Genomic DNA, 8,224 nt, shown 5'->3' on the forward strand with positions numbered 1-8,224 from the left:
ATTATGGCCTGATTAATATCTGCGCATTTCTCGGATCGAGATATTTCTGTTCCTTATGTAATCGAACTTATGAGCGCAAAAATAGCCACGATTGTCTTTTCTTTTGTAAGGCTTGTCACAGACAAGCGTGCGCTGATGATGGGGCTTCCGCATTAAGATGTTCGGTTTGTAGGGTGTTTTGCAGATCGCGTGAATGTTTAGAGGAGCACAAATCCTTAGCTTTAGATCGCAAAATATCCTGTCTTGAACATGTTTATTGCGACAGGTGTTGTCTCTACCGTCGCAGGTCTCATGAGTGTCAGGGGCTAAAGTGTTCTACTTGCAAGGCATATGTTGATGGGTTTGCGGATCATTTGTGTTACATACAGCCCATCAAAGCGGAAGAACCCACCACCAAATACATCTTTTTTGATTTCGAATGCATGCAGGAGACAGGTATACATATACCAAACTACTGTTACGCTCTCACATTAATGGGTGAGAAATCCTGGGAGTTTAAGGGCAAAGCTTGTATCGATGATTTTGTAAAGACGTTCATGAAACCAAAATTTGCGCATTACACATTCATAGCCCATAACGCTGGGCGGTATGATTCGTATTTTGTATTGAACAAGATCATCAAAGAACGGTATACAGTATCCCTCATCTCTAATGGCGGAAACATAATGTGTATCACAATAAAAGATCTGAAGATTAGGTTTATAGACTCTCTCAATTTTCTCCCCATGAAATTGAGCAGATTTCCAAAGGCCATGGGATTTGATGGCGTTAAAGGTCATTTCCCGCATTTTTTTAACACAGCCGATAACCAAAATTACATAGGGGTCATGCCCTCAATAGAATATTTTGTCCTACAACACATGATGCCTGAGGAGGCCGCTGATGTTACAGAGTGGTACGAAAAAAACAAACACAAGGCGTTTAATTTTCAAAAAGAATTAATACGATATTGTAAAGAGGATGTCAGAATATTGCAAAAAGGGTGCGCAGCTTTCAGATCAGCCGTTATAGCCATGACAGAACAGGAGTTTGTAATAGCGGCAGAGAAAAAAGATGTAGCCGTTAAACGTCACGTTGATCCATTCCAACTGACGACTTTAGCGTCGGTTTGTATGGCTATGTATCGTTGTAAATATTTACAGGCAAACACATTGGCTCTTGTACCGGGTGATAACTATCACAAGACCCAGAAGCGTTACTCAACACCAGCCATACAGTGGTTAATGTACATAGAACACAAAGAAGGTGTGAGTATAAGACACGCTTTACAAGGTGGTGAGAAGAAAGTCGGTAGATACAGTCTGGATGGTTACGCCGTGATTAACGGCGTGCCAACAGCTTTTGAATTCCAGGGGTGTTTTTATCACGGTTGTGACAACTGTTACAAAACCGATGATGAAAACAATCTGACTAAAACAACCTACGGTCAACTGCGGCACAAGACACAGTTAAGGATACAATACCTTAAACGGTGTGGATTTCAGATAAGGGAGATGTGGGGGTGTGAGTGGAAGAAAATGAGGGAGACTGATGAGGAGCTTCAGGTTTTTCTGAAAGGTTTGGAAATCCCTGACCCCTTGGATCCTCGTGATGGTCTTTATGGCGGCCGCACTAACGCCATAAAACTTTATCACAAGACAGAGTGCGATGAAAAAATACACTATTTTGACTTTACTAGCCTATACCCATTTGTCAACAAGACCAAAACATATCCTATACGTCACCCACGCATCATTTATAAGGACTTTGATGATGTCACAAAGTATTTCGGTTTTGTTAAATTAAAAATTAATCCTCCGCGAGGCCTTTTCTTTCCAGTTTTACCGGTTAAAATGAATGGTAAGTTAATGTTTCCGCTGTGCCGCACATGCGCCGAATCTGGACAGTGTGAGCCGTGTGTTCATGACTCAGAAAACCGCGCCCTAACCGGTACATGGTGCACAGTGGAGATAAATCTTGCTATAGAAAAGGGGTACAAAGTGTGTAAAATCTATGAGGTGTGGCATTTTGATGAGAGATCTGATGATCTGTTTTCAGGTTACATTAAAACACACCTCAGAGATAAACAGGAGGCTTCTGGTTACCCCGATTGGTGTACAGACTCTGTGAAACAACAAGAGTACATAGACGCGTATCAAAAAAATGAGGGCATAGCTTTAAGACACGAACACATAAATGTCAACCCCGCCAAAAGACAAATTTCTAAATTGTTTTTAAACTCATTATGGGGTAAATTTGGTCAACGTAGCAACATGCCCAATACTTGTCTAGTGACAGATCCTGATAAGCTTTTTGAATATGCCTTTCAACCACACTATGAGGTGTCTGCTTTAGACTTCATAGACTCAGAAACTGTTATGGTCAACTGGAAATACGCCAAAGACCATTATACCAGGTCTTCAACAACAAATATATTTATAGCAGCATTTACCACAGCGCACGCCCGCGTCGAGTTGTACAACCTATTGGATAGATTACAAGATAGATGTCTGTATCACGATACAGATTCTGTAATTTTTGTCAGCAGGCCCGGTGACTGGAATCCGCCATTAGGCGATTATCTAGGGGAGTTGACCAGCGAACTACCATCTGGTACGCATATAACAGAGTTTGTTTCAGCCGGCCCCAAGTCATACGGCTATAGACTAAGCAACGGCAAGACGAGCCTCAAGGTCAAAGGTATAACGTTGAATGTTTGTAATGAGCAGCACGTTAACTTTGACAGTCTGAAAGAACTGGTCTTAGATTATCCTTTAAACCCCAAAGGCGAGGATCAGAAAAAAATTGTGACCAGGCAGCCCGGTATAGTACGTGTGAAAAAGTACTGGCAGATTGAAACCCGTATGCTGCAGAAAACGCAAAAGTGCGTTTACACTAAACGTAACCTCACGGATAATTTTACAACCCTACCATTTGGTTATTAAGATGGATATCCGTTTTCAACACCCCTTCTCCTGTATTTTAGCCGGACCCTCCAATTCGGGGAAAAGTTATTTTGTGAAAACGCTAATACAACACGCATCCACACATATGACGCATGTACCTGATAATATTGTTTGGTTTTACACCTGTTGGCAACCGATATATGACCAACTTCTGAGTGCTCACCCTGGTATGCGTTTTATAGAGGGGTTGCCCGAGTCATTTAGCGACGACCAGCTTTTTCCCCCTGATAAGATTAATTTAACGGTGATAGATGACTTGATGGATGCAGCGAGTAATAATTCTGAGGTTGAGAAAGCGTTCACAAAGTATGTGCACCATCGTAATCTCAGTGTCATGTACCTTGTGCAAAACATATTTTGTCAAGGTAGAAAGAGCAGGACTATACATTTAAACACAAAATATATGGTCCTGTTTAAAAACCCCAGGGATAAAATGCAGGTTAGCATTCTGTCTAGACAAATGTACCCATCAAAATATCGTTTTTTTCTTGAAGCCTATGAGTCCGCTACGGAGCCTCCATACGGTTATTTACTGGTTGATTTAAGAAACAATGCCCTTGATGATTATCGTTTACGAAGCGGTTTATTTCCCCCCGACACACCAGTAGCTTATGTTGTTAAGAAGCGGGGTTCTAAATAGCTATAACCGCGCATCCTATAGTCATTCATTACCACTTCTAACAGCTGTGAACATGTCGACCAGGATAAGGCGTAATTGGGCCCTTTTAAAAACCCTCATTAAAGCCAAACCGGCCCAAAGAAACGCTATATTATCCAACGCTTCAAACGATTTGGTGACAGCCATATGTGAGATTGCTCTCAATACGCTTAAAGGTAAAATACCCCTGTCACAGCGACAGTTGAACTACCTTAAAAAGAAGAGGTCCCTTATAAAATCGCTTTGTAATAAGAAATGCGCCATTGGGAAAAAGAAGAGGTTGGTGAAACAGTCGGGTGGGTTTATCGGATCGTTGCTAGGATTTGCCATTCCATTAATTACCGGACTACTGTCTAATCGGTGATGGAATACGCTGAGAAAATGTATCTGGTCCCCCAGCAACAGATAGACCGTTTAAACAACAAACCAAACAGCGATGATATACGCAAAACAGCCACGCAAGGCCTAGATGCTGAGATCATAAGTATACTACATAATAATGCTTTATCAGAGTATGAAAAGGCAAAACGCTACACAGCTGTGTTACAGAGATACCTGGTGTTGAGTAAACAAACTGATAGAGAAATGTCAACTTTAACGCTTTTATCACCCGGTGCAAATGCTGTTGAGGATACAACTAACCCTACACAAGACGACGCTACCGACGCTGTTTACCACGATGTCTTGAACAGTGTTAATGCGCGGTATAAAAAGAACTGTGAAATACTAATGAGTAAAATGGTTCGCTCTAAAGACATTGCGAATTGGGACCGCAAGGGTGTGTTTATGTATAAAGGCGTCACAGTGCCAGGATCCAATGTGTTAGACTTGATAAGGGGTATCACGCAAAATCACAGCGTGACGAGTCATAAAATGCCTAACGGATGGATTGAATTTATGCGCGCTATGGCTGAGTTGAATATCCCGTCCACTGTAGTTGGTAATGCATCAAACAGATTACAGTTAGATCGCTTAAAAGCTGAAATCTACGATGATGAAATTGGCAATGTAAATATAGCCTCCCCAATACACAACATTAAAAAAAGTCGTATAAATGCTTTAAATTCCCCCGGGTTAACAACGCCCCACGGATACTTACTACCGAGGAAAAGATCCGTAAATCTGTTTCAGGATTCGCAGTGGTTGAACCTTTAACATATAACTAATTTATAATGTTTTTATACGATGTATTTTTGTGCGTTTAATTTGTACGATGACGTTTAATTTGTAATGTATCATGTATTTAGTGTATTGTTTTAACTGTAAAGTTTATCGTGTTATTCGTGATTATTTTGCTGTAAATACATTTTGTCTGTACCAATAAAATATGGTTATGATTTATAAAATGCTGTTTTGTTCTTTGATTCTAACCAGTTTGTCTGCAAAAATATGCAATCACACGATATAAAGTTCAATAAGCAAGATTTTTTAATAGAAAGTAACCATAAGCAATGTACATACAGCATTTCAATCACAACATTAGTTACAAGTTACACAAACAATTTTGTATTACACATTATTTTTATCAAACACATGTTGGTTACTGGTGACACAGGACTGTATACAGTTACCCGTATATCGACTCAAACAATGACTTCTAGGGAGACGTCTTACAAAGTTTGATACATAGCGATCATTACGTTTTGTATCAAAACTAAAACGGACCAACACATCTGTATATTTGTAATTTTTACACATGAAAAATATAAAGTATATACAATATTGCCCACAAACGGTACTGTTAAAACCTTGCAACTGCTTATTTTGGTGGTAAATTCTTTTTGAATTTGAGTTTAAAAAATTTATTATGGCCTTTGGGAATAGGGGATTGTCAGGTTCTAAACCGTAAGAGTCCAAAAAGTAACACTCGCGCTGGTTGTTAAAATAAACGGCCAACCAATGCTCCCCCGGTTGGGCGCTGGTGTGTGTGTTGATTACAAACGCGCAGGGGTATTGCGATAGTTTACCGCTCGGAAGCATATCACACGGGTAGGTCCCTTTAAAAAACAGGCGCGTCACCGGATTAGCGTACAGTATACAATTTATCTGTAATGTGTTCATATCGCTGATGGGGTGATGAATATTGGTAAATATACGATAAATATAAAAATTATTTATTTCATTTATAGATAATCATACAGCACATCGCGCCGCTGGTTGATCTCGATGATATTATCAAATAATGCGTATATTATTATGTTGACTGTCCGGTCTAGTGCTCCTGCAAACCGGAATTCAGCTCGTAGATTTCCGGTTCTGATTAGAGACAGATGCTCCGCGCATTCCTGTTCAGGCGACAGATCAAAAGCAAATAGTGTGTAGCCGTTGAGGTACTCTTCACGGTCAATTAGTATACCCGAATCTGATTTCTGTTTATTTGTGATCTGAATGAGCGACATATACTCGCGAACCGCATTACCGTGTTCAAAGTCTGGTTGAAATGGTTTGGCCGGATGCGGTGTTCCATCCAGGTATAGGGATGCGAAGTTTACATTTTTATGTTCAAACCGTAGAGGGTTTTTGTCATAGGCTCCTGAAAACGCTTCATTATCTACAAAAGCGGCTATAACGGTTTTTGGCACCTGTCCTAAAAACAGATTTTCTAAATTAAATACGCGACTCCCCGTCGGTATGCTATAGATCTTCATGCCCACTCTATCGATCGCATATTTGGCGTTGGTGGTCAGTAAGGCCTGGGCGTGTCCAATCCGGACGGCGGGTGAGACCTGAACCCTTTTCACAAACAGGGACGCTGCAACAATCTGAATTTTAAAGGCCTCCGCTTCAGCAGACATTAAGCAGAAAGCATCTTTGTTTCTGATGAGTTTTATCTTCAAGTCCACGGCGTTCAATATTAGTTTATGTTGATGAAAAAGGTCACAGTGTAGCGGCCCCAATAATTCAACCGTTCGACTTTGTGCCGTTGTTCTTGCCCTTTTTATAAACCCTGTGTTTACACCATCCAGGGTTCTTGTGTTGTGTTCTCCAGCCACATCTTTGTAGAATAATCCAGTTGTGTGTTTTGTGGATAGCGCATCTGAGCTATAATTCAGTATGGTCTCTATGTAGGCCCTATAAGCGTAAAGATTATTGGACTGCGATATTAGCCTATCGCCCAAAGTGACATCAACCTGACTAAATAAAGTTGCTATGGGGTAATTAATAAGAGCGACCTTGGCGTCTTGAGGTATAGCCGTGTTATCAGGCCGTACGATCTTGCAGGTCACGTACAGCAACGTGTTGTTCAGATCGTAGTAGTGTTCACCGCTGGCCGCTATGTAGAATTCAAGCGGCGCGGTCTCGGATAATGCCGCCAAAGGTTGAACTTCGACGTAGAGGCTTTTCTCTACGCTGGTCTGCGTCGGTGGTACGTCAAAAAGGTCAAGTTCAGATTTTGCGCATTCCATGGATTCATTGTGTATGAAAGACATGCTTAAAAAATATCACCGACCCTTCGCTTCGGTTTCCTTTTTTTAATTAAGCCGCGTCTGCTCCGTTTTTTGTTTAAAAGGGGTCTGCACCATGTCGGAAGTCGTATTGCCCGCTTCCGTTTATTTTTAGCCGCCCCTTTCCTGGCATAGATTAAACCTGATCCATCTTGCTTCGCTTGATTTGCGTCGTGTATTTTGCTCACAACAGCCGCTGTGGCTTGTCCGATGACGTCTTTCGCGATGTTGCGTGCTGCATTCTTCACGTGGGGCTTTGCTATCGCCAGCCCTCTTCGGAAAAGCGGTACCGCTTTTCTGAACAGGCTTCGAAAAATTCCACCTAAACCGCACCCGTACATATACGCGCTGCCGTGAAAACCGGGTAATCCATTACCGGCCTGTGTTTTATAATATTGCGCGTAGAGCCCCGGGTCGCCATAATTTTTAACGGCAACCATTGTCTTTAATAAAATTCGGATTTGCGGCGTCTGAAATGTAGTTTCACGTTCGCTTTCCCAAACTTGAATGACATGTTTTCGTTCTGATCATTCTTTATCTCTATGGCTATAGTGTCAAAATGCGTCTTGCACAACGGAACATAATCGGGCTTCTCATACCGTATAGTGACCATCTCGTTGTTACGGCCCTTTATTTCAACGGTACGCAACAACGGAACATAACTATCACCGACCCTCTGATGTTCGATAATATCTGTGTACACGAAGAGCGTATATTGCCCGCCGCTGATGTCGGCGCACGGTTTTAAAAACTTAGTTTTCGGGTATAACCCCAGTATTCTCGACAATTTAGGACCGGCTGTGATGTTGTACATCGCCTTGTTGTCGATGATTATCTCTCGTTCAAGCGGATCGTACAATAGTTTTAAACCATCCAGTTTATGTCGGTCAATTTCAGCGTTGAAAGAAAACAGTAACGCCCCGATGGTTTCATAAAACCCCGGTTTAACGCAAACCCTCGTTGCTGTACCGCTCGCCCCATCCCACTTTGTTATTTTCAACACACAATCACGCACATCGATTGTATTCCAGGTGTGTGGGTATTGTATTTCTGTAAGAGCTACTTCCCAATCTCCACTTAAGTCTATCGGCCTTGCTAACTTTGTGGTATAGTCAGAAATCTTATTTTGTGGAAATGTATCGGCTGAGGCGTTACTCGGCAATGTTATGTAGAAT

The sequence above is a fragment of the Crinia signifera genome, chromosome 3, assembly GCF_055691185.1.
Source record: "Crinia signifera chromosome 3, ASM5569118v1, whole genome shotgun sequence".
NCBI classification, from domain to species: domain Eukaryota; kingdom Metazoa; phylum Chordata; class Amphibia; order Anura; family Myobatrachidae; genus Crinia; species Crinia signifera.